We start from the raw sequence: 26,486 nt of genomic DNA on the forward strand, positions 1-26,486 counted from the left end.
GTGACTAAATATATAGGGTGTCTTGAGCGTTTTACCGTTGTAATGGCCCCTCACATCTAGGAGACACAGCCAGCAGGCAGCGGTATATTTGATTATCAATCATAGTCCTAAATGCCCCTTTGCTTGCTCTTATTTGAACATTTGATCCAAAATGTTCCTTTTCCTTGCTCTTATTTGAACATATGATCCACTCGTGCTTGTCAAACAAAGTGCACTTGCACACTGTACAGCTAATCATTTTACTTTTTTTTCTTTCTTTTTTTTGTCCTCATTTCGCCACCCACGCTTTGGTTAAGAGGAAAAAAGCCGAGGCAATTATGGTATGGCTCCAGGTGTGCGGTCCACAACACTGCTGGGCCGCCCCACCTGTTCTACTTATTGCACTTTTCCCAATCGACTGCCATCGACCAAGTCTTACTGTTTTCTTCAAGACCTGATCATAACCAAAGCAGCACCCAATAAGGTGAGGGGAGTTCTAATCATTGGACTTAAATATCAAGAGGAGGAGACCAAACAAAGAAACTACAAAACACAAATTATATAACTGAGACTACTCCACACTTATAAGCAACTGATAAACATTATCCCAATCCACCCAAAAATTGTCTCTTCTAGTAAGAGGACCTCGTTGTTCCATTTTGCACAGTCGATTTACAGATGTTTGCCAATCCTGAACAAGTGGGGGCAGAGGATCCACCCATTTACGACATATTTCCCGTCTGGCCAAAAACATTAGTACAAACAACAAGTGCTCCTGTTGTACTGACATTTGCTGATAATTTATACCCGGTTCACAAACCCCAAACACCACCATAAGAAGGTTTATTCTTAAGTTTACATCAAAAATTACCTTCAGAATACTTCCTATCTCCTTCCAATATTTAATCAACATTGAACATTGCCAAAACATGTGAACATCATCTGCATTGTCTTCCCCACACCGCGGACAGTTTTTCTTAAATTTCCCAATAGCTGTTAATCTAGCAGGTGTCCAGTAAACCCTATGTAGTGTAAACAGATGCGTTTTTTTCAACCCTGCAGGTTTAGTAGTAAACCATAGTTCTGAACAAGACTTCTGCCACAATGCTGTAACTTCTAGGGTTGGAAAGATCCTCCCCCACTTCAACAAGGGGAGGGATGCACCATCATCTACTGTTTCCAACAGAGCATGATACCACAAAGCAACTTCTTTTTTAATGGCTATCTGGTTTAATTTCCCTTCCCATGAGCTCCTCCCTATTTCTCCTGCTCGTCGAGATTTCACCCAACTAGATAACTGAAGGTACTTGAATTTAGAAACTGTCCCTCTAGTACGCTCCTGAAATGCAGACCAGATTAACAATTCAGAACCTTCTATAATCTGACCCCATTTTACCATCCTACTTGTTCTCAAAGGAATTGATAGTTTGTCGATAAGACATTCAGGAATACTGGGTGAATCCCAGATAGGAGCAGAACTACAATAATAAGGTATCCCTAGCACCTTCCGAAAATAAATCCAAACATTACACGCCTGTCTGGGGAGCTTCAAACGCACCTTCTTGAAGTACTTTGAGTGTCCAAATTTATATAAGAAATGATCAGCTCCTTCCTCAAGATGTGCCGTCAGAGCTCTCCAGACCAATGCATACTCTGACTTCTTATTCAATAACATTCTGGTATTTTTTAGTTGAAAAGCCAGATAGTACCTAAAAAAATCTGGGGATGCAATACCCCCCACTCTTTCTTTCTACTCATCTTTTTCCAAGAAATCCTTACTCCCTTGGAGGCCCAAACAAACGAGGATAAATCTCCCTGTAATTTTTTTAACCAGCTCCCATTAAACTCTAATGGGATTGTGTTAAATAAAAAGGTAAACTTTGGAAGAATACACATCTTTAAGATATTAGATCTTCCAGTTATAGAAAGTGGAAGAGCAGCCCACGCCTTTAACAGTTTTTTAGTTCCCCTATAAGTTATGTCTACATCATTAAGATCAGTTGTAAACCTGATTCCCAAGTATTTGATCTCTTGTTTAACTAAGGGAGAAACATAAACCAAGTTCCAACACATAATTTCCGTCTTTTCTGTATTTATACTATAACCTGAAAATCTGCCAAATTGCCCCATCAATGTATTGACCATAGGCAAAGTAGTCATCACATCACTAGTATATATCATAAGATCATCCGCGTATAACGCTACTTTCTTTTCCCAGCCCCCAATCCGAAACGGGGGAATGTCCTTACAAGCCCGTAATAAAATTGCCAAAGGTTCAATATATAAATTAAAAAGCAAGGGAGATAAAGGACACCCCTGTCGCGTGCCCCGACTAATCCTGAATTCCTGTGATAGTTGACCATTAACCAAGACTCTCTGTTCCCTAACAGCCCTAATAAAAGGAATTCCCAAGACCCCTATTTCCAACACGACCCCCAAGAAAGACCAGTTGACACGATCAAAAGCTTTCGCTGCATTGAAAGTCAGAATCGCTAATGGAGCCTTTTCTTGTTCCGCCAGGTCTACTGCAGCGAATAACTCATGAGTTACCTCATGGAGTTGTCTACCCTTCATAAATCCCTTTTGATCCAAGTGAATCAAGTTGCCTATCGCTTTCTCCAGTCTCCTAGATAAAATTCCTGTATACAATTTGTAGTCCGAATTCAACAAGGAAATGGGTCTATACGATGAACAAGACATTGAATCCTTACCTGGCTTTAACAATAAACAAATTATAGCTTCTCTCCAGGATTTAGGTACCTGTGCCCCTTCTACCAGCATAGAATTGAATAATTCTAGTAAAATTGGAATAAGTTCTTCCCCCAGAACCTTATATAACTCATTAGGTAAATTGTCTGGGCCAACTGCCTTCCCTTTCTTCAAAGCTTTTATGCCTTCATCAAGCTCAGCCCCACTTATCTTACAATTCAATGACAGCTTTGCTGATTCATCCAAAACTGGAAGATGCGCTTTTTCCAAGAATGCTCTGATCGTCTCCTCTGAATTTACCAAACTTTCTGAATACATTTCTTGAAAAAAGGATACAAATGCCCCCTCAATCTCATCTTGCTCCACACAAATCTGATTCGTAAGGTCTGATTTAACCGATAAAATATGCCTTTTAGAGAAATCCGACTTAACCTTCCAAGCTAACAGTTTACTGCAACCTTCTCTGTATTCATAAAGTGCATATCGACTACTTTCCCACTTTAACCTATTGCGCTTCTCCAAAAAAGAATCTAAGTCGATCCGGACCTTTTCCTCTTGGCGTATCAACTCCTCTAGTAGTTCTTCCTTCCCTTCTAATCGTGCATTATGAATTAAAGCTTGAAAAGTTTTTAAAGATGATTCCATACCCCCATCTTCTTCCTTTCTTCACGACGCTTGTATATTGCCAGGCTCACCATCCTCCCTCTAATATAAGCCCTATAAGCGTCCCAGACACACCATAAACTTGCTGTTCCTCGATTTAAATAGAAAAAATCTCTTGTATCTTTCTTTAACACCTCTTCTATTGAGTCATCTAAGAGTAAAGAGCGATTGATTATACTCCTGATACCCTTACTTACGACCCTGATATCCAAATGTAGTTTTACAGCTGAGTGATCCGAAAGGTGTGCTGGGTTATGGGCTACCTTTATCACCTCTGAACATAAACTTTTATGTATTAAGAAGAAATCTATTCTAGATCTATGTCCATATTTTTTATTGTAGAATGTGTATCTATCTCCTTCACCCCCTTTCCAGTGCCATATATCTATTAATCCTAAATCCCGCATGGCTTGCTTCACCTGTGCCCTAGTTTTAGGTGAATTAACCGCACCCCGGGGGTCGACTTATCAAGAGCAGGATCTAACGGTATATTAAAATCCCCACCTAGCACCACTGGGTACCTAGCTAGAAGTAAAATGTTAAATAGTTGTAGAAATGGCATCGGGTCATCTAGATTTGGTCTGTAGTAACCTGCAACTGTGACCCAGTAGCCGCATACACACACTTCTACCACTACCCATCTCCCCCTGGAGTCTACTTGCACCTCTCCTATCTTAAGCCTTATAGACTTTTTAATCAGGACAGCCACACCTTTAATCGCACCAGTTTGGGAAGAACATACACTAAATGAGACCCAATTTAATCGTTTAAGCCAACTCTCCCACTCATCTTGTTGAAGATGAGTTTCCTGCAATATAATAATCTCCTCCTCAGCCAATCTTAAATATTCAAAAATCTTCCTCCTCCTATGTAGTACCCTTAGGCCATTAACATTCCAAGAAAGACATTTTAATCGTAAATTACCATAGTTAGTCATTCCTGAAAAAAAGAGAAGAAAAAAGAAAAGCATGAACACAAACCTCCCCCCTCCTATCTAAGCAAGTTATAAGGACTTTCCTATTTTTATCATTTTCTACCCACCTAACCCAAACCCCGCCCCTACACCCAGTGCCACCCTCACCCTCCACCAACACCAACACACACCCGAACCCAAACCCCCCCCCCCAAGGGAACCCTCCCTATTTCTACTAGGATAGCCATCCTGTTATCCTTTATTCGAACTCGCCATCGGACGGGACTTTCCCAGATCTTATTAAGACGCCTTAATCTGTTCTATAAATGCACTAACCTCTCCCGGATCTCTCATGTTATACATTTTGTTCCTCCACATAATACGTAGAGCAGCCGGAAATCTTAGTTGAACCGTAGCCCCAAGAGAGCGGAGCTCCCGCATAAAATTTCCCAATTCCCACTGCCTATCTAACGTTGCTTTGGACACATCCGATCTTATCCGGAAGGACCAATCTCCCTTGGAGAAGACTCCAACTTTAAGGGCTTCAGACCAAATTTTCTCCTTAATTGTATATGTACTGAGGTTTATCAAAATCCTCCTGGGGTACAGCTAATCATGTCCCAGTGGTTGACAACATGGTTGCTGTTGCTTTGTCTCATTTCAAGTTAGTAGAGCTCAGAGCTCATCTGTGATATGCAGACAAAGATATGACACTTTGGCCCTCATTACAACCCTGGTGGTCGGTGTTAAAGCAGCGGTAATACTGCAAACAGGCTGTGAGGTACTGGGTTTTTCAGAACCGGTACTGATCCGGTAACCCAGTGGTGCCAGGGTACACCCAAAGACCTCGGGTACTTTCCTGATTCAGACCACAGAAACTCAGAGTCTTCTAGGTGTAGTCAAAGATCGAATTTATTGGCTGAAACCAAGTAACAAGCGTCCTAGAAGTACAACAGCACGGTTTGTATGTTCTCAGGAGACTGTGTGTAAATGCAAAGTCAGGTTTCCTTAAATACAGTTTTTTAAGCTTCAGGCAAACATTCTTGACATTTTGGTTGGTCATTCACATGTTTTCACTACAAAGGAAAAAACAGTGTCATGATGAAACCTCATATTTCATGTCATCCAACCCATAATAAATTACCCGGCAAGGCCTAGTATTTTACATCAGATAAGTGTGGACACCCAATAAAAACGGGCACCTCCCCCTTGTAAAGTAAGAAGAAGAAAAGAGCAGGTGCAGGTGTGAGCAAGATTAGGCAGGGTGTGTGAGCGATAATAAGGGTTTTATGGCATGGTGTGCCTTGATGCTATCCGATTCGGCCACTGGGAGAGGGACTGACCAAACAGGTTTGGCCTGAGGCAATGGTTCCAGCTTGCCCAGGTCAGAGAAAAGTCAATCAAGGTGTACGTGTCCTTGGAATCAAATCTGACTGTATTATAAGCCTATGTGAGGGCAACTTTTAAAAATGGCTGCCGTGTATAAAATGGGAGCCACGAGTGCAGGGCGAAAATGGCGATTTCGAGGTGAAAACGCTGCTGGAATTGAGCGAAAATGCTCATGCTTAGTGTACTAGTCATTATCGGTCTTTTGATACTAAAATCGTACTGCTGTGGCAAAGTAAATTACATGGGTCCAGAATTTTTAGAACCACAGCCCACCGAATCACCAATATTGCTGAATTTCCCAGTTAAAACAGGGGCCACAGGTCCTGGAGCCACATATATGAAAAAATGTGTTTGCAATTTCCTAATTGCTAATTTTTGTGATTCACAATTAGAAAATTACAAACAGTGATGTACTAATGTGTCTTAGACACTTTTAGTGATTCCCAGTGGGTCGCAAATGGAGCTACCTCATTAATATTCATGAGGTAGGTCGCAATTTGCGAGCCACTGGAATGACCAAATATCACAGGGATGGTGGCGTGCTGGGGTCAGCCGACCACCATGTCTGTGATTGCTTTTTAAATAAAGCATTTTTTTAATGCAGCCCGTTTCCCTTTAAAGAAAAATGGGAAGCGTTTCAAAAAGAAAACTGAAAAGTTTTTTAAGATTAGACAATGGTCGGTGAGACCACTGCCTGCTCTTAAAAAATGTTGTCACCCACATTCACAGAGGAGAAAGGGTATCTTGGGGACCCCTTACCATTTTGCGAATGTGGTACCACCAATTTGAAATTGGTGCTAACTTGCGAATGTTTTGCAACCGCAAAACATTCTTGCATCCCACTGAATCACTATTCAGAATGGACACCTTTAACACTCCCCTTTCTAATACCAAATCATAGAACCTATTTGCTATTCTGTAATACTTTACCGAATCGCAACTAGGGCCTTGGTATATGCCAAAATATTTTTTTGTGTTCGCAAAAGCTCTGATTCTGCGAATCGGACCATCTGCAAGTGCTAAAAACTTTTGTACATATGGCCCCTAATTCCTTCCTAGACCTAAGTCCCATGACAAACTGGTTTCTCCACTGGTGAGCACATTATTATGTACAAACATCTTAATTTCAAGACAACACATCCAGAATTGTTGCGAACCGTAAATGTCGCCTGGACAAAGTATCCCCTCTCCACCTGGTTTGTTCACACACCGGAACACGTCATTTCCCACTGGTCATGCTGTCGTGCACCACATTTTATGAGAGTTTATTCCAGCTGTCGCTGATCACACCACTAACGCGGTTGGCTTGCATAGCTTCCCCCGCATCATACTATTTCTGTCAATCCTTCACTGACTCTAGCTTTGTCAAAAAGCGCATCTCATTGTGTTAAACAATGCCCTGACTTCACTGTGCTGAATGCATCATGTTACATTGGAAGCAGGGGTGAACCAGTGTATAGGTTGTTTTCTGTTTCAGTTCAATATGAAACTACTGTGTGAACGCACCGTTTGGAACAGAAGCATTATTACCAGCGTAAAACTAAGACCTTTATCAAAATAGGAATTAATTGTTGCATGTACTATAAGTGTATATTTCATCCTGCGCGAATGCAAATTAGAACATTGGAATGCCGGGGGCTCCATTGAAAACAATGGAGTGCTGCGGGCTTTTACTGGCCGGTAAAAGCCCGCAGCGCCAACATTCCAATGTTCGCTTTGTTCACAGCAGCAGCTGTGAACAAAGCCTCACAGAGCCCGAGGGGATTTTAATCCCCTCGGGCTCCGTGAACATTTTTTTTTTTAATAGAACATTCTGCCCTGTGTGGCAGAATGTTCTAATAGCCTTAGAACCCGCCGTAGCGGGCTCTGCCGGCTATTAAAGTCCCTCTCCCTTGTTAAATGCCCTCGCCAAACGCGGGGAGCGGGCCTTTAATAGCCGGTAGAGCCCGTTACGGCGGGTTCTAAGGCTATATTGGAATCAGTTGGTTTAGTCTTTCCTGAGAAAGTTGGCACCTTCCCTTGCAAAGCTTGATGACTACCCGTAGTGTGTATGCACACATGCCATTATATTTACTTACTCCACTTTGATTCTCTTATGCTTTTACTTCTTATTAAGTTAACGCACTAGGGTGCACAATATTTAGCATATTTCGGCATTTAATTGAAAATCTCTGTTCTCTATCTCAACAATAGACTTAAAACTCATAGCATGTGTTACAAATTAAAACGCTTTATGCTTATGTGGATTTAGCAGTTTACTTAAGTAAACGTTTATTTATTCAAATGCTCTTTTATCCAAATACATTGATTTCGAATGAATAAATGAGTAAAGAGGAGTGAATCCATGAATTCCGTTGTGAAACTCGGCTCTCCAACCTGAATCCCTTCAAAGCGCTTTCTACTGAAGTAAATGTCTGCATGGTCAAATCGGAAATGTGCTATCTTTCTGAAAACAGGTGGCTTATAGACATGTTCTATCATGGGTCCCTTGGACTGCAACACTTCTATGTAAGAAATTCCCTGGCAGGGTTTCGAAATGAGATTGCAGAGATACTTTTTATGTAATGTTTATATGAGCTCCCACTGCAAGCTTGCAAGCAAGTCCCCACCCAGGCAAGCCAAAGGCCTCATTCAAGTAATCGTGGCTAAGGTTGTATGACAGAACCACGCATGCCAGAAAAACACATGCCTTACCAACGCAGCCAGAACCACGACGCGTCATTTTCATGCATGCCTTCACCACGCATGCCTTTACAACGAATTTCATTGTAAAAGCATGCCTAGTAAAGGCATATGTGGAAACGACATTGTGTTTCTGTCATACAACCGCCCCCCACCCTCCCTGAGGCCCAAAACTACCCCCATCCCTAATAGCTAAACTACCCGACCCTCACACCCACCCTAAGCCCTAAAACCTCCCCCCACCCCTAATAACTAAATTACCCTGACCCCACACCCACCATCAGCCCTAAAAAAAACTATCCCGACCCCTCCCACTTCTCCCCTAAAAACTAAACTACCTCGACAACCCCCACCCACCCTGAGCCTTAAAAATGACCACCACCCCTAATAGCTAAACTACCCCAAACACCCTGTAGGAAAGTATTCTCTTTCTGGGCATGGTTACCCCTTTTTTCTGCCTGATGTCAGTGTGCTTGACTGTGTTTACTGGCATCCTGCTAATCAGGACCCCAGTGATTATGCTCCCAAAAGTCTACATTTCATCCATAATTGGCATACAGGTGCCCCCCTTATAGGTCCCTAGTATATGGTACCTAGGTACGCAGGCCATTCGGGTTCCAGGGGATTCCTATAGCCCCCAGCATATATTTTGCCACCAATAGGGAGCCGATGCGAAGGTTTATGCAGGACTGCCATTGCAGCCTGCGTGAAAAGGAGTAACTTCCCTTCATCTGCAGGCAGCAACTGCGACGATGACCTGCTGAGTAGATCCCCTCTTCTTCAGAGCTGCGTGTATCCTGCATCACGTGTGGTCGACTAAAGTGGTCCTCTCTTCCGGCTGTCCCATTGTGGTGGAGATAAGACCTTGCCTCCCCACGCAAGACAGTACCCCCATGCACCACATCTTTTGCAGCTGCCAAGGTTTGTTGGCATCCTTTCCCAAAGTCTTTCATGCATCTCGTAGCTCCAGCCTCCAGAACTCTATCCAGCGATGCACAGCTTCCTGCGTGGTTCTCCGGCAGTGTGGGAACCTTTTTCATAGTGATGTGTGGGCCTCTTCTGCAACTTTTTTGTCCCCCGTGGTGTGGGACTCCTGTGTGCATTGCCTGGTTTTCTGTGGGCTCTGAGTTGCTGAGGGCACCAGCTGACTCCTCCTCCTGGGTAGGGTCCACCGGGTCCCTCCTGTTTTTATTTAGTTAAAGGAAGCACCGCAAACCATGTTTGAAAATGCATGTGAAATTAAAATGCCTTATGATATCTTGGCAAATGTGTTTTCTTGTTTATCAGGACTTTCTAAATTTTGGGATGAGTGCTTGGATAAAACAGAATTACTTACTGTACTTACATGATTAAAAAGGGTGCTTTTTAAAAGGAATGATATCCCTTTTGTTCTTGACAGGAGAGTTTGGATACTTTTGTATGCTTACAGAAAAATGCATAAGAGATGTAAACAGTTAGAGTATGCAAATCAGGACTTGAGGGAACAACTTAAGACAAAAAAGAAGTTATTATAAGCCGACGTGGAGCCCCCGTCATGCTCCGTGACTGAGCGCCTGAGGGATTTGCAGGATGGCGGGTGGAATCAAATCTGACTGTATTATAAGCCTATGTGAGGGCAACTTTTAAAAATGGCTGCCGTGTATAAAATGGGAGCCACGAGTGCAGGGCGAAAATGGCGATTTCGAGGTGAAAACGCTGCTGGAATTGAGCGAAAATGCTCATGCTTAGTGTACTAGTCATTATCGGTCTTTTGATACTAAAATCGTACTGCTGTGGCAAAGTAAATTACATGGGTCCAGAATTTTTAGAACCACAGCCCACCGAATCACCAATATTGCTGAATTTCCCAGTTAAAACAGGGGCCACAGGTCCTGGAGCCACATATATGAAAAAATGTGTTTGCAATTTCCTAATTGCTAATTTTTGTGATTCACAATTAGAAAATTACAAACAGTGATGTACTAATGTGTCTTAGACACTTTTAGTGATTCCCAGTGGGTCGCAAATGGAGCTACCTCATTAATATTCATGAGGTAGGTCGCAATTTGCGAGCCACTGGAATGACCAAATATCACAGGGATGGTGGCGTGCTGGGGTCAGCCGACCACCATATCTGTGATTGCTTTTTAAATAAAGCATTTTTTTAATGCAGCCCGTTTCCCTTTAAAGAAAAATGGGAAGCGTTTCAAAAAGAAAACTGAAAAGTTTTTTAAGATTAGACAATGGTCGGTGAGACCACTGCCTGCTCTTAAAAAATGTTGTCACCCACATTCACAGAGGAGAAAGGGTATCTTGGGGTCCCCTTACCATTTTGCGAATGTGGTACCACCAATTTGAAATTGGTGCTAACTTGCGAATGTTTTGCAACCGCAAAACATTCTTGCATCCCACTGAATCACTATTCAGAATGGACACCTTTAACACTCCCCTTTCTAATACCAAATCATAGAACCTATTTGCTATTCTGTAATACTTTACTGAATCGCAACTAGGGCCTTGGTATATGCCAAAATATTTTTTTGTGTTCGCAAAAGCTCTGATTCTGCGAATCGGACCATCTGCAAGTGCTAAAAACTTTTGTACATATGGCCCCTAATTCCTTCCTAGACCTAAGTCCCATGACAAACTGGTTTCTCCACTGGTGAGCACATTATTATGTACAAACATCTTAATTTCAAGACAACACATCCAGAATTGTTGCGAACCGTAAATGTCGCCTGGACAAAGTATCCCCTCTCCACCTGGTTTGTTCACACACCGGAACACGTCATTTCCCACTGGTCATGCTGTCGTGCACCACATTTTATGAGAGTTTATTCCAGCTGTCGCTGATCACACCACTAACGCGGTTGGCTTGCATAGCTTCCCCCGCATCATACTATTTCTGTCAATCCTTCACTGACTCTAGCTTTGTCAAAAAGCGCATCTCATTGTGTTAAACAATGCCCTGACTTCACTGTGCTGAATGCATCATGTTACATTGGAAGCAGGGGTGAACCAGTGTATAGGTTGTTTTCTATTTCAGTTCAATATGAAACTACTGTGTGAACGCACCGTTTGGAACAGAAGCATTATTACCAGCGTAAAACTAAGACCTTTATCAAAATAGGAATTAATTGTTGCATGTACTATAAGTGTATATTTCATCCTGCGCGAATGCAAATTAGAACATTGGAATGCCGGGGGCTCCATTGAAAACAATGGAGTGCTGCGGGCTTTTACTGGCCGGTAAAAGCCCGCAGCGCCAACATTCCAATGTTCGCTTTGTTCACAGCAGCAGCTGTGAACAAAGCCTCACAGAGCCCGAGGGGATTTTAATCCCCTCGGGCTCCGTGAACATTTTTTTTTTTAATAGAACATTCTGCCCTGTGTGGCAGAATGTTCTAATAGCCTTAGAACCCGCCGTAGCGGGCTCTGCCGGCTATTAAAGTCCCTCTCCCTTGTTAAATGCCCTCGCCAAACGCGGGGAGCGGGCCTTTAATAGCCGGTAGAGCCCGTTACGGCGGGTTCTAAGGCTATATTGGAATCAGTTGGTTTAGTCTTTCCTGAGAAAGTTGGCACCTTCCCTTGCAAAGCTTGATGACTACCCGTAGTGTGTATGCACACATGCCATTATATTTACTTACTCCACTTTGATTCTCTTATGCTTTTACTTCTTATTAAGTTAACGCACTAGGGTGCACAATATTTAGCATATTTCGGCATTTAATTGAAAATCTCTGTTCTCTATCTCAACAATAGACTTAAAACTCATAGCATGTGTTACAAATTAAAACGCTTTATGCTTATGTGGATTTAGCAGTTTACTTAAGTAAACGTTTATTTATTCAAATGCTCTTTTATCCAAATACATTGATTTCGAATGAATAAATGAGTAAAGAGGAGTGAATCCATGAATTCCGTTGTGAAACTCGGCTCTCCAACCTGAATCCCTTCAAAGCGCTTTCTACTGAAGTAAATGTCTGCATGGTCAAATCGGAAATGTGCTATCTTTCTGAAAACAGGTGGCTTATAGACATGTTCTATCATGGGTCCCTTGGACTGCAACACTTCTATGTAAGAAATTCCCTGGCAGGGTTTCGAAATGAGATTGCAGAGATACTTTTTATGTAATGTTTATATGAGCTCCCACTGCAAGCTTGCAAGCAAGTCCCCACCCAGGCAAGCCAAAGGCCTCATTCAAGTAATCGTGGCTAAGGTTGTATGACAGAACCACGCATGCCAGAAAAACACATGCCTTACCAACGCAGCCAGAACCACGACGCGTCATTTTCATGCATGCCTTCACCACGCATGCCTTTACAACGAATTTCATTGTAAAAGCATGCCTAGTAAAGGCATATGTGGAAACGACATTGTGTTTCTGTCATACAACCGCCCCCCACCCTCCCTGAGGCCCAAAACTACCCCCATCCCTAATAGCTAAACTACCCGACCCTCACACCCACCCTAAGCCCTAAAACCTCCCCCCACCCCTAATAACTAAATTACCCTGACCCCACACCCACCATCAGCCCTAAAAAAAACTATCCCGACCCCTCCCACTTCTCCCCTAAAAACTAAACTACCTCGACAACCCCCACCCACCCTGAGCCTTAAAAATGACCACCACCCCTAATAGCTAAACTACCCCAAACACCCTGTAGGAAAGTATTCTCTTTCTGGGCATGGTTACCCCTTTTTTCTGCCTGATGTCAGTGTGCTTGACTGTGTTTACTGGCATCCTGCTAATCAGGACCCCAGTGATTATGCTCCCAAAAGTCTACATTTCATCCATAATTGGCATACAGGTGCCCCCCTTATAGGTCCCTAGTATATGGTACCTAGGTACCCAGGCCATTCGGGTTCCAGGGGATTCCTATAGCCCCCAGCATATATTTTGCCACCAATAGGGAGCCGATGCGAAGGTTTATGCAGGACTGCCATTGCAGCCTGCGTGAAAAGGAGTAACTTCCCTTCATCTGCAGGCAGCAACTGCGACGATGACCTGCTGAGTAGATCCCCTCTTCTTCAGAGCTGCGTGTATCCTGCATCACGTGTGGTCGACTAAAGTGGTCCTCTCTTCCGGCTGTCCCATTGTGGTGGAGATAAGACCTTGCCTCCCCACGCAAGACAGTACCCCCATGCACCACATCTTTTGCAGCTGCCAAGGTTTGTTGGCATCCTTTCCCAAAGTCTTTCATGCATCTCGTAGCTCCAGCCTCCAGAACTCTATCCAGCGATGCACAGCTTCCTGCGTGGTTCTCCGGCAGTGTGGGAACCTTTTTCATAGTGATGTGTGGGCCTCTTCTGCAACTTTTTTGTCCCCGTGCTGTGGGACTCCTGTGTGCATTGCCTGGTTTTCTGTGGGCTCTGAGTTGCTGAGGGCACCAGCTGACTCCTCCTCCTGGGTAGGGTCCACCGGGTCCCTCCTGTTTTTATTTAGTTAAAGGAAGCACCGCAAACCATGTTTGAAAATGCATGTGAAATTAAAATGCCTTATGATATCTTGGCAAATGTGTTTTCTTGTTTATCAGGACTTTCTAAATTTTGGGATGAGTGCTTGGATAAAACAGAATTACTTACTGTACTTACATGATTAAAAAGGGTGCTTTTTAAAAGGAATGATATCCCTTTTGTTCTTGACAGGAGAGTTTGGATACTTTTGTATGCTTACAGAAAAATGCATAAGAGATGTAAACAGTTAGAGTATGCAAATCAGGACTTGAGGGAACAACTTAAGACAAAAAAGAAGTTATTATAAGCCGACGTGGAGCCCCCGTCATGCTCCGTGACTGAGCGCCTGAGGGATTTGCAGGATGGCGGGTGGAAGCAGAACGGGCGAACGACTACAGCGCTAACTTCGCAACTCTTCGACAATACGAGCTGCCGTAGCCCCTTTCCTCCGCGACACACCTCACGCTAAGCTTCACAGCCCCACCACGGGGCCTGGATGTCAGAGGGGTGACCGGGCTGGTGGAGCGCTATGAAGCACAAGCACAACAGAATGCAAAAGAGGGGTGACAATTTGTTGTTCTACACCCTGCGCTGGCACCCGGAGCTGCGAGGAAGCAGCGGAGAGAGCTCTCCGCTACTCGCCCTCCCGAATGGCACAAGCGGCCTCACTGGCCCCCTACATCCACGGCAGTTTGGTTACGAGCTTCGCAGAGTGGCGTGCAACAGACGGCAGCAGCAAGGATTTCGGATCCTCTGACTTTCACATCTCCCGAGTAACTAGATCGGCGCACGAGGACAGCGCCTGACGAACGCCACTTTTGGTCAAAGGGAAACTCAACAGAAGCATACGATATCCCTCCATCGGGTCTCATCACTGGCAATTCAGGCAGCTAGATCAAAGATAAGTAAAATACGGGTGGTATAAGTACAAATAATTACAGCATGGACACGGGGGCGTCCTATTGTTGACATATCATAACTGAAAAACAGTATGAACAATCTGGGAATGGTGCTTTTTAAGGAAAAGTTAGGTGAAAGGGATGGACTGAGTAGGACTGGATAAGACTGGAAAAGGACTAGAGAAGGAGGAAAAAGGCTGCTGGTGGTGTACAGAACTTGGGAGGGGCCTTGAGCCCAACAGAAGGGGGGGGGGAAGACTATGGTATATATGGCCAAGGGGTCATTAAGAGCTTAAGGGGAGGCGATACCTCTCAATCATACCAGTGTTCTTTCTCTAGCCTGAGTAGAAAAAAAAATGCTTTTTTTTTCCGCCCCTCCGCGGGCTATTACCCTAAGACTTCAGTCCTATTTGTATAATGTAACGTATGACCTGTGACGCAAGCGGTAGGCAACGAATGATGGACAAAAATGTGAAGGGTCCCAAGGCAAAGACTAACTCCGGCCTCAAGCAGACAAAGGTCTAGTTCAGGACAAAGGTTCCTAGGAGGGGCACAGAGAGATTCTCCAGCAGAACAGGTTGTTCTACAGGCCCTATCACCCCTTCAACCAACCCTCTCTGGGCCTCTGAAGCTCAATTCGAGAGAAGTTCATCTGCAATCACCAGTTTGAGCAGTACAAGTACCTGAAGTACCAACCCACCCCTTCTTTATTAACGCAATTGCTTCCTCATGTAGCTCCATTGTCTAGGATAATATCCCTCATATTGTCCAGAACGGTAGTTCACAACATAAGGAAAGGACTACGTATCCTTTGTTCTTGACAATCAGCAATCATGCTAAGCTACCACCAAAAGCAGTGGAAAAAAAAATTCTAAAGAACTAGGGCAAGCTCCTATTCCTCTGGGAGACAAAAGGGGAGCGGGCCGGCCACAACTAATACTGATGCCATTGTAGACAACTATGGACCTATACCTGACCTAGCATTACCAATCGTTGAAGCAGGTAGAGATCTGATTCCCAGCACCCCCAGCTCTAGTCCTAGCAGCCACACCTCAACATTCAAGCCTTCACTTACCTGCTCAATGGAAGAGTGGGTGGGACAGATTTTCGAAGAGTGGTGTGCAATCAAGCTATCTCAGGAGGTGGCCCACAAGGAGACTAAGGATCAGCTTAGTCAGCTGAACACTCACTTTACCCATCTTTCTACAAGATTAACCCAGGTCGAACAGAGAGTATCGGATCTTGAGGACTTGGGAAGTCAATCTGAGTCGACAACCCCACGGATCCAATCAGAACTTGAAGAGCTCCAGATCAAGCTGGATGAGTTGGAAAAGAGATCTAGATGCTCGAATCTTAGGTTCGTAGGGATCCCGGAGGACTTGGAGGCAGCGTTTTCAGTCACCAAGATAGTTTTGGACATAATTCGCAACTCTATTCTCCCTGATACAGGTAAGACCGAAGCAGATCTTTCTATAATTCGAGAACACAGGGTTCCTCTTACACGCCCAGCAAACTCACAATACCCTCGTACTATATTAGTCAACTTTGGGGATTTTAGGATCAAAGAGCAAATCCTCCCGCAAGCAATCAAAAGGAGGAACTTTAAGTCTGGAAACTCATTCAGCTTTTGTGTGTTTTCAGATATGTTGGCCACAGCGGCTCAATGGTGACGCAAATTTGTGGGACTGAGTAATGACTTTAAAAGGCTTGGGGCACCTGCTGAGATTGTTCAATTAGCTAAACTGAAAGTCCTGTGTAAAGGTCAAATGCATATTTTTCAGCAGGTTCAGGATGCAAAATACTTTTTAGGCTCCTTGAAATGATCTATGAAGGAGAATAGGGGGTGGGGGGTAGGGGGTTAAGCGGTGACAAGATAAGTGAGGGCAATCTGGGAAACGAGACATGAGGAGGAAGGGGAGTAGGTACGAAAATAGACTCCCTTTACACTCTTTAATGTCCTGATATACGTTCTCTGTTTTTTTTTTTTGTATGCTTCCATAGCTTCCACCGTTTTCACCCGCCGGTCTGCGCATCCTTGGGAGTCAGGCTCTTGGAGTGCCATGCAAGTGCACTTATCTTTGGGATATTGGGGTGGAGGGGAATGGTCATGTTGGAGGGGGAACCAAGGGGGTCACAAGGGAGGGAGGGGCCAGGACGGAAAAGGGCCTCGACAAGGATAATGGGGAGGGGGGTTCACAGGGTGGAGAGAAAAACTCTGCAAGAGATTCAGTTGCAGGCTTGTGGGGTTGGTATTGGAGGGGCGAACACAGGGTGGAGTTAGATCAAAAAATGCAGGTGGAGACTGGTCAGCTATATCCTTTACCAAAGGAGAAGGTACAGGATGAGAGTGCAAGTAAGAATGCAATAATAATACAATTGGCTATGGAGGTGACGGGGTGGAATACCAAAGAATGATTGGTCACAAGCTAAGAGTAGCTTCATGTAACCTAAATGGGGATAATAATTATGCCAAACTCCAAGAGATTCATAACTGGCTGGAAGCATCTCAGGTACAAGTCGCCCTCTTGCAGGAGACTCATTTGAAGGCCAATGGCAAGCTTCCTAAACTCCCTAGGGGAGGTATAAAATCAATCGATCTAAATCGGAGGCTCTCTTTTCTAATGTAGAAACATCAGTCCTGCCAAAAGATATCTGGGTAGTATCTTCATCTTCTATTCCCATTAGATATCTAGGCATATATGTGTCCAAGAACTAGGCAGACTTGTTTCAGTTGAACTACACGAGGGTTTTTTAAAAGATCCAAGGATTACTTTTGCAATGGCAGGAATCTACCATGACGATTATAGGAAGGACCGCATTGATCAAAATGATGATTCTCCCTTTGTTATTATTTGTTTTTTCCAGTGTAGGTTTGGGAGTTCCTAAAGTTTTTCCACGAGCTGGATTCATTAATTAGACAATTCATATGGAACTACAAGCAACCTCGGTTACAGTTAGAGAAGCTAACTTTTGCAGTGGAAGATAGGGGGTTGGCACTCCCCAGTATTCAAACTTATTATGAAGCTACGATGTTGGATTGGGCTTCAAGAGCTTCACAAAAGCCACATCTTAATTTCTACCTTAGTCAGATGTTGGCAGACACAAACATGCAGCTTTCACGATTTCTTAAATTTCCCCGCCTACCAAAAAGGGTAAGATATAAACTACTGGTAATGATACAGTTCAGTATATTACAAATACAGGCAAAATATCAAATTCATAAAACCCACCCGCTAATCTGAGTTTGGGATGTATGGATGATAGGCCTAAAACGTAATCAAAGAAATATTCAGAAATGGGAAGAGATAGGGATTAGGACTCTAGCGGATTTTTATATAGGGGACCATATCAAAACATGGGCGCAGTGCATAACGGGAAAAGGGACATTCCAGAAAGTTTAAAATTCTCTTACTGTCAAATCCAACATATTCTACATTCAATGAAAAAAGTAAGAGATGGCCCCAATAAAGTTATAGGTCAGGCTTTTTATGATAATCATTTAGGTATTGGCAGATGGTATAAGACACTTCAAGATGGGTTCTCAATCAAGGCAATCTCCCAACTTTTAGTCAGAGTACAAAATATCACTGGGTTTAAAATAGGGTTACAGCAATGGCGAAAGCACAATGAGGTGTCTCAAAAAGCACTTAGAGGGGTGAAGTTTAAAAAGATCACTCTGTATTCCAAATGGTTGCTTTATTACAACCCCGCTAGAATAAAGGAAATGCGCCCGGAAGCAGCAGGTCTGTCTCCACGTTGCCAAAGAAAGCAGGGGGATTGGGCCCATATGTTCTTTTCACGTGTGCACCTGGTGAGCTACTGGGAGAAGATCTTTCAAAGGATTAGTAACATGATATCGCACGAGCTAGCCCCTAGCCCATTAGTGGCATTATTGGGTATTACGCAAAATCCAGATTTGTCCATTTTCTCTAGACAAATAATATTTGTGGGTACTCTAATAGCCAAATCAATGATTCTCCAGGCGTGGAACTCACCAGTGCCCCCTAGGTATGCGACATGGGAGGCAAAGATGGAGACAACACGGGCAAACGAAAAATTGTTTGCCCAGCGGGTCAGAGCATTGCGGAGATTCCAGGGCATATGGGGGAAGATGAGCAATTCAAAGAAGGACTAGGTTTGGGGGGGGTGAGGTGGGGTTAAGATGTAAGATTCTTCCTATGGATATAGTGGTTCAGATATTACTGAGATGAGGGTATTGGGAAGTACTGAAGCATATCAATGATCTACAGCAAGTGTAACAGGATTAAGTTTAGATTTATGACTTCAGATTAATGATTGATTGATTTATGTAATCTAATTCCACCTGCAATAAAACATTTTTTTTTAAAGTTATTACAAGCCGTCACAGGGAAATCTGACTTTTCACATTCCAGGAGGTTAAAAAAAGGTGGGGGCCAGTGTGAGCTGCATGAGCAGAACATAGGTCGTGCGCAGTCAATATTTGGATGAAAAATACAGAGTAGCCCACAGTTTTTGGCAGGAGCCGAAATGCATTCTTTAAAAGATTACACCCAGAAAGAAATTAAGGATGTTAAGAATATATTCAGGGAGCTTTTGCAGAGTACGATGTGTCCAATTAATTTAGACAAGGCACATCGGACTATTGCAAAATGTGCAGTTTCTAGAAATTCAGTGGAATCCAGAACATAGAGAGATGTTGTTGCAGGTAAAACAAAAGATTTTGGAGTTTGCTACTCCTCGCACTAAGCAAGAGACACAGCTTTTCATGGGACTGTTTGATTTTTGGAAACAGCATGACCCTCGTATGAGAAAAATCTTAACCCTTTGGTACAAAGTGACAAGAAAAAAACATGAGTTTAAATGGGGTGAAGAGCAGCGGTATTCTTTTGATTTGGCAAATGAAATAATTCAACTGGCTTTAGACTTGTGGGCAGTGCAGGAGGGAGACATTGAGTTACATGTAACTGTTCAGGGACAATATGCAAATTGGAGTATGGGGCAAAAACAAGGGAGGACAAGGGTGCCTGGGATTTTGGAGTAGAAAACTACCTGACTCTGGTGAGGGATTAGAGGGATGCACAGTCCCCTAGATTTGATACCATGGTGACTCAAAAACTGGTGTCCCCTGACTAACACCTACTTGGTCACCAGTACCAAGTAACTGATGCCCACAACAACACTGTGAGCCACCCCATGGCAGTTATTGATCTCAACTGGGGTAGGGGTTACTGGTCCCAAAAAAGTTTGTGTCTCCGGCCTTACCTGTAGAATGTCTACTAGGGAACTACTTGGAGACTTCAGCTTGGGCTGAAGTAGAGTTGGAGGCCCATGCAGCAATGCTGGGCATTCCTGAGAATACCTTTGCTTTGTTTCTTGGCCTGAGCCCTTGTCAAAGGGAACAGGGAAACTTCGATTTTGAAAATATGGACCAAGTGCTTCCCAAAAGCAGGGCTAGGAAGGGTAAGAAATTATCCCCTCCACCCCCTCCACTGATGATTCCCCTTTTGAGGAGGAGGAGTCAATTCCTTGGTCAGAACCTACACCTGAAGAACTTCAAGCTGACACAGCTGACCTCTTAGGTGCAAGGGGGCCTGTCAGGGAGGAGTTAAGTGTGACTTAACAGACTTGTCCCATACCTGAGGGTTTGAGACAGCAAGCTGTCAAAGAAGAAGCAGGGGATGTCAGTGGCACCCGCAGGGTGTGCTGGGAGAACAACATCCTCTATTCAGAACCTAGAGAACCCAAACCTGGTGCCACCAGAAGGGTGGTCATCCCTCTGCAATACAGAGTTTTTGTTGACCTTAGCCCATGACATTCCCCTTGCTGAGCACCTGGGGCAGAGTAAAACTTGGGACAGACTGGTCTATGCAGACTGGGGACACCCAGGACACCTTCCTGCACATATACAATCACACCCTTCAACTCAGACACCCTTGCACTATGGCAGGGGTCTCCAACCTTTTCTGTAACAAGAGCTACTTACATTCAATAAACATCATGTAGAGCTACTGAGATGATTAGTGTGCTTTAGGCAACACTAAGTGCCACCTTATGTGAGACTGCCAGCAGTTATCACCTCAGTGTGTCAGGCTGTGTTGCCAGTAGTAATGCAAGAAAGGTCTGAGCATCTTAGAATGTATATTTTAGAAACTTTTTCCCTAAACATCATATTATGAACCCTGAAAATGCATACATTTTCATCTTGAATGCACACTTTCTAATTTTGGTGTGTGATGTTAATTAATCCAAACAATAGGCTGCACATAGGAGAGCTACTTACAGATAGCGGGAGAGCTACCAGTAGCTCACGAGCTACACATGGAGATACCTCCACTAGGGTCCATGGTCTGCGTTGGCACTGGCAGCTAAATTTAGCGCCAGAGTGAGGGGAAACACAGGGGTGAGCCCTATTTTTATAAATACGGTACAACATTGTGTTTTAAAAGTGGCGTAGCGTGGCATTGCAAATTTGGTTGCAGCGCCGCGCCACTTTTTTATAAATCTGGGCCTAAGATCCGAGAGGTGAAACTCAGGTAATTTTTGTGATTACCAGCCTGAGTGTAGTGTTCTAGATAACTTGGAGGCAGTTCATATTGATCTAATGGGTGAAGTGGAACGGTAATGGGGATAGAAGAGCTTGATGTTTTCAAGGCAAAAATTGACGGCTCTTCCTCCATTGGTGATCTGTTTTCTACGGAGATCAAGAGGAGGATATTGGAGGGTAGAAGTATTGGTGTACAGAATAAGCCACTGATTGGATATGGCCTTCAAATATGTTTGGATTTGAAAAGGACAGCTGAGATTTTGGCTTGCAGTTTATTGTTTGATGGATTTAAACTTAGTGTGGGGTTTTAGTTAGAGGACAGGTTGGTTGTGCATTTAGCACTGGGGAACAACAGTTCTGCTTTGCCTTCATCAGGCTGCAGTTTGTTTGTTGCCATCAATGATCTGGAGCGACATTTCAAAATCCGAAGAACAGAGTTTCGGTATAAGAACTGAATTCACGTTTTCATACACAAGTATAGTACTGTGAAGACACAAATATTTGTCTATCAGTAGATTGAGTGTTTTTCTTATGTGAAACCTGACCATCATGTAAGCAACATCACTTACTCTGCTGACTATGTGCTGAAAATAGGCATTGCATATTGAAAAGCATCACGAAAGTCCAGATTTTCACGCAAACACACACAGTCATGGTGTATAAGTAATTATCACAAGAACTGTATCTGCTTCATGAGAAAAATATCTCTGCAGCTTTACCTACCGCTTCACTGCGGCGGTCACATATTTTACAGAATTGACACCAATGGTATGGCACTTACAAATTATTGAAGCCAATATCCATACTGGCGTTTTTCAGATCTACGATCATTCACCATATATAATGTAGTAATCACAGGGTAAGGCTGTGCACTGCTGCTTTGCTAATGTCATCTCTCTGAACAGCCTGCTCTCTTAAAGCTTGTTAGAGGAAGAAATCTAATTTAATGCAATTGTAATGTATAATGGCTGCACAGGCAGAAAATAATTATGTGGTAAACGAAGTGTGCATTTTCTAATAGTGTTACTAGTGCAGCCTAGAGCCATGGAATGCTGTCTTGGTAATAAGGAACGGCAATAGGAGGATCATTCTGTAAATACACATAGATCATTGTATTGCAAACATGCTTACAATCTGTAAATTTGTTAAGCCACAATATGAGCTCATTCACTGATCGCACAATATTGTAGATCACTAGGGGTGACACAGAACTGAACAATGGAAATATGACCGGAAAAATCTGTCTGCAGTGGAATAGGGTGAACTTATTAGCATTACATACATAATTTGATACTAGCGGTCTTTAAATGTGCAATGTAATGTTCATGGATACCGATGTGGGGGTGGGTAAACGTCCTTAACGTACAATTGACTTATGCAAGGACAGAAAACGCCTAATCGTCTGCTTCTTGAGCACCCAAGTCTAAAACAAAGAATAATTTCCAAACTTGAGACCCAATTCATCTGCATAAGAGTTGGTTGTCCTGGAGCATGTTGTTAGTTATGTTATTAAGAATTTGATATAGATTTACTGCAGCAGGAGATGAGGAAAAAGAAAGATAAGCGATAAAATAAAGTGAGAGCAAAATAAAGAAAAAATAATTGTGGTAAAATTGTGCCATACAAGTCTGGTGGAACTCAACCACTCCGAAAGGGTTTAAAATGTCATGCTCACCTCATGGCAGTTGAAAGAGGGCAAAACATTTTATAGGACCTAAGGGTAGTACGTGCAAAAGATGTGGAAAAACAGGGTTAAAAATTTCTTGTTTTTCACATTATTTTGCTGTTATTAAAAGCTTTCCTCTCCATGTAGTAGTGGGACAATTTTTTTTTTTTTTACAATGCTCTAATCTTGACGTTGCCTGTTTTTTAGTTGTAGTGTTATCATTAAGGTGTGAGAAATTCACGTAAATATATTTTGTGTAAATACACAAAATGTTGTCTAAATGCAAATTTAGTGCTACATTCCAATGCGAAAAGTATCCTTATGCCATTTTTTTTGATGCACGGAGACTTCATTTTAAATACAGCCCAAAAACACAAGTGCTGCAAGCAACAGCCACAGTCGTGCTAGCCTGGTATGTTGTTCCCAAGTGCTCATGTCAAAATGTTGCCACGGACACTGCATAATTACATTATGTGCCAAATCGGCTTAACAAGCATAATGTGAAAATCCCAAAATTATGTGAATTATGTGGGGTAATTTAAATTTCACCCCAATAGCACTTGTCTCCATTCTATTAAGCAATGTGGCACCTACAGTATCTAAGTAGTTCAGCCCAGCCACTACTAACAAGACAATGTGGTCCTGAGATACATAGGTGCTGATTTAAGAAAAGTGGTGCTGCACCCAGCCCAGCTCCACTTTCCTTGCGCCCCTTAGCGCCCCCCTAATTCCACCATGTGTGCGCTGTATTTAAAATACGGTGTGCCATGACACAGGGTAGGATTTCAATAGTGTCAGAATTCCTGGTGCTATTGATGTACTCTGCAGGAATAGCGCCAATTTTGATGCTACTTCTGCAGAGTACATAGGGGCCCATTGTATTAAATGGCATGCCCCCTTTAAAGGCCTGTTCTGAGCAAGAATTAAAAGTGCCAAAAACAAATGGCGCAAGGAATTCGCTGAGATTTCCTTGCGCCATTATTTTTGGCGCCCCTAACGGGGAACGCCCCATGGCATAGATTATGCCTGGCGGTGAAATAATGTGGCGCAAGGGTTTACAAAGGGGCGCAATGCATGCACTGCGCCACTTTGTTAATATAGCTCATGACAAAATCCACTTTCACTCAGCCTTGGCGTTCAAAAAAATAAAGTTCTGGCGGAGTTGAGGTGGCGTTAGGGCCTCTTAAATCAATCCCTTAGACCTTTAATCCTTCAGCCAAAGGCCTTCGTAGACTGGACAGCGGGGAAACATTTGACTACCTGCTTTCATCAGGCTTACAGAACCAACATTTGTCTTTTTCTACAAGTGTTGCATTGAATCGAAGAACTGAAGCCCACGTAATCAGATTATACTAAAAATGTCTAGATATTTGATTTCATCCTTGATGTTCCCTTAACCTTTCACCAAACTCTACTCATTCACGTTTGTTCCAGGCAGATCCTTTCTAGACAGCCAAGTTTCTCTCTATACATAATTTTGCTTGTGTGAAAAGTACCTCTAGATGTGTTGGTGTGTTATGCCTTCCTTCTTCATTAGATACCAAAGTAGGGTTAAAATTGAAACTTCGGGTGGTGGAAATGGGCAATATCTTTCAGAATGAATAGAAGGGGCTAAAAAGTATTGGGAAAAGATGCTTACTTGGGCCATAAGCAAAGAAAAGTTCTGTTTGAGTATCAACTCAGTATCTTAACTTCAGGGTGTAAATATCGGTGATTGGATTTTTCAGGTACCCGTGGCACTGAGCAAATATAAAAATGCACATCAAAGTTATGAGAAAACTGGGCTGATTGCAGAAGCCCCCCTAACTTTTTGCCCCCATTTTCACTTTTGCTGGTGTTTTCCTGACTCTGATGGTGCCCTGGGTACTGCTAACCAGACCCATGGCCTGTGTTCTGATTGAAATGAGTATGCAAATTAGGCTAATTATAATTGACTATGTCAATCTACCTATAAGTCTCTAGTATATGGTAGGGCATGTAGGTTTAGGGACACGAGCATATGTAGTGCCCCCATTGGTGCCCTGCTGAGGTGTCCAGGGTCATTTTAAAGGCAGGCCTGCCCTGCAGGCTGCTTTTAAATTAAAGTTGTATGCAAATTCAACTTTAGAATTAAAAGTACTTCCAAAGTCCTAATTTGCCTTATTTTTACATATAGGTCACCCTTATGGTGTGCCCTAAGTGCCCCTAGGGCTGGGTGCTATGTAACTATAAGAAGGGGCCATATAAAATATTTTTTTAAACCTTGGTGAGGACATATAGCCACATTTGTTTTTCCCTCAATGTAGTGAATAGGGTCCCTAGGCTAAAATGGGGAGACTTTATTTTAGTTAATAAAGTCCGCAGAGGAGCCAGATATTTCAAGTTTGGTATCAAACTGATTGTTATATTAAATGGAACAACTTGCCATTGTTGAATTTAATATAACTAGTTCAGGGAAAGAGTTTCAGAACTCTACCTGAAAGTTGTCAACTTCAGCTCTGTAGTTATCTTCTATGATTGGTCAACCTCTGGCAGCCTAGCCAGGCTGCCTTTATGAGGTGTGAAGTGGCCTGGGCTAAACACAAAGGAAGTGCCCGGGGGAGGAGATCTGCCTCAGCAGATGGTGCAAAAGGATGGGGGGAGAGGAGTCAAACTGCTCTTCAAAGGAGGGAAGGACATTTGGAGCAGCTCAGGACTTTCCCCATTTCCTGCAAACCCAGACAACCCGGTGCCCTCTTGATTAGATTAGGAGAGGGCAGGAGATGGGTGTGTGAAGGATTTTAGTCATACCAGTGAGTGGGCTCAGCCAGACCTAACCTTCAAAATTCAGTTTCTGTCATCTTGGATTTTTAAGGAATGTTGCTCCCTTGGATTGATTTTTGCCACACTTCCCAGGAAGAGGTTCTCCAAGAGGGTAGTGGCCTGCCTGTGATTGGACAGTTGCCCCTCCTGCTTTTCACACCAGGAGCAAGGATAAATTTGGCCGAGCTGCACTCACACCTCAGATCCCTGCCGGAAGAAGATACTGGAGAAGGACTGCCCTGCTGGACCCCTTGCCTGCAACTGGACACTGCACTCACAAAGACTGCACCAGCTGCACACTTTGGGTTCAGCAAAAAGAGGACTTTGCCTTACTTCTGCAATATCTATCTATATATATATATATATATATATATATATATATATATATACACTTAAAAAACAAAGGTTACAGGGAAGTTATAGTTAGGCTCCCATTTTAAATGTACAAAACCATAGAAATTCACCTGTTATACCTAGAGTTATCTCCAGTAACTATAATTCCTTACCTAAGGTAACTATAACTCCCGCCCCCGCCCATGCACATTTATTTAATCAAAACTGTTACTGCAAATATTACATTGATATTATCAATGATGTTATGAAAGAAATCATGAGTGCTGTAATTTTTGGGGTACTGAGTAGAGCATGTAGCCTGTTTCCCGCTAGGCCAGCGGGGAGAAACTCCGGTTTCCTCCCACCGACTTAGCAGGAAACTCTTAACACCGGTGGGGAGGTTGTCGTGTAGGCAGCGACCACCCTAACCAGAGTGTGGCAGATGGGCTTTCCCATCTGCCAAACTCATAATAAGGCTCTTAGTCTTGATAGCATTTTTTTGTCAAATGT

The sequence above is a fragment of the Pleurodeles waltl genome, chromosome 12, assembly GCF_031143425.1.
Source record: "Pleurodeles waltl isolate 20211129_DDA chromosome 12, aPleWal1.hap1.20221129, whole genome shotgun sequence".
Lineage (NCBI taxonomy): Eukaryota > Metazoa > Chordata > Amphibia > Caudata > Salamandridae > Pleurodeles > Pleurodeles waltl.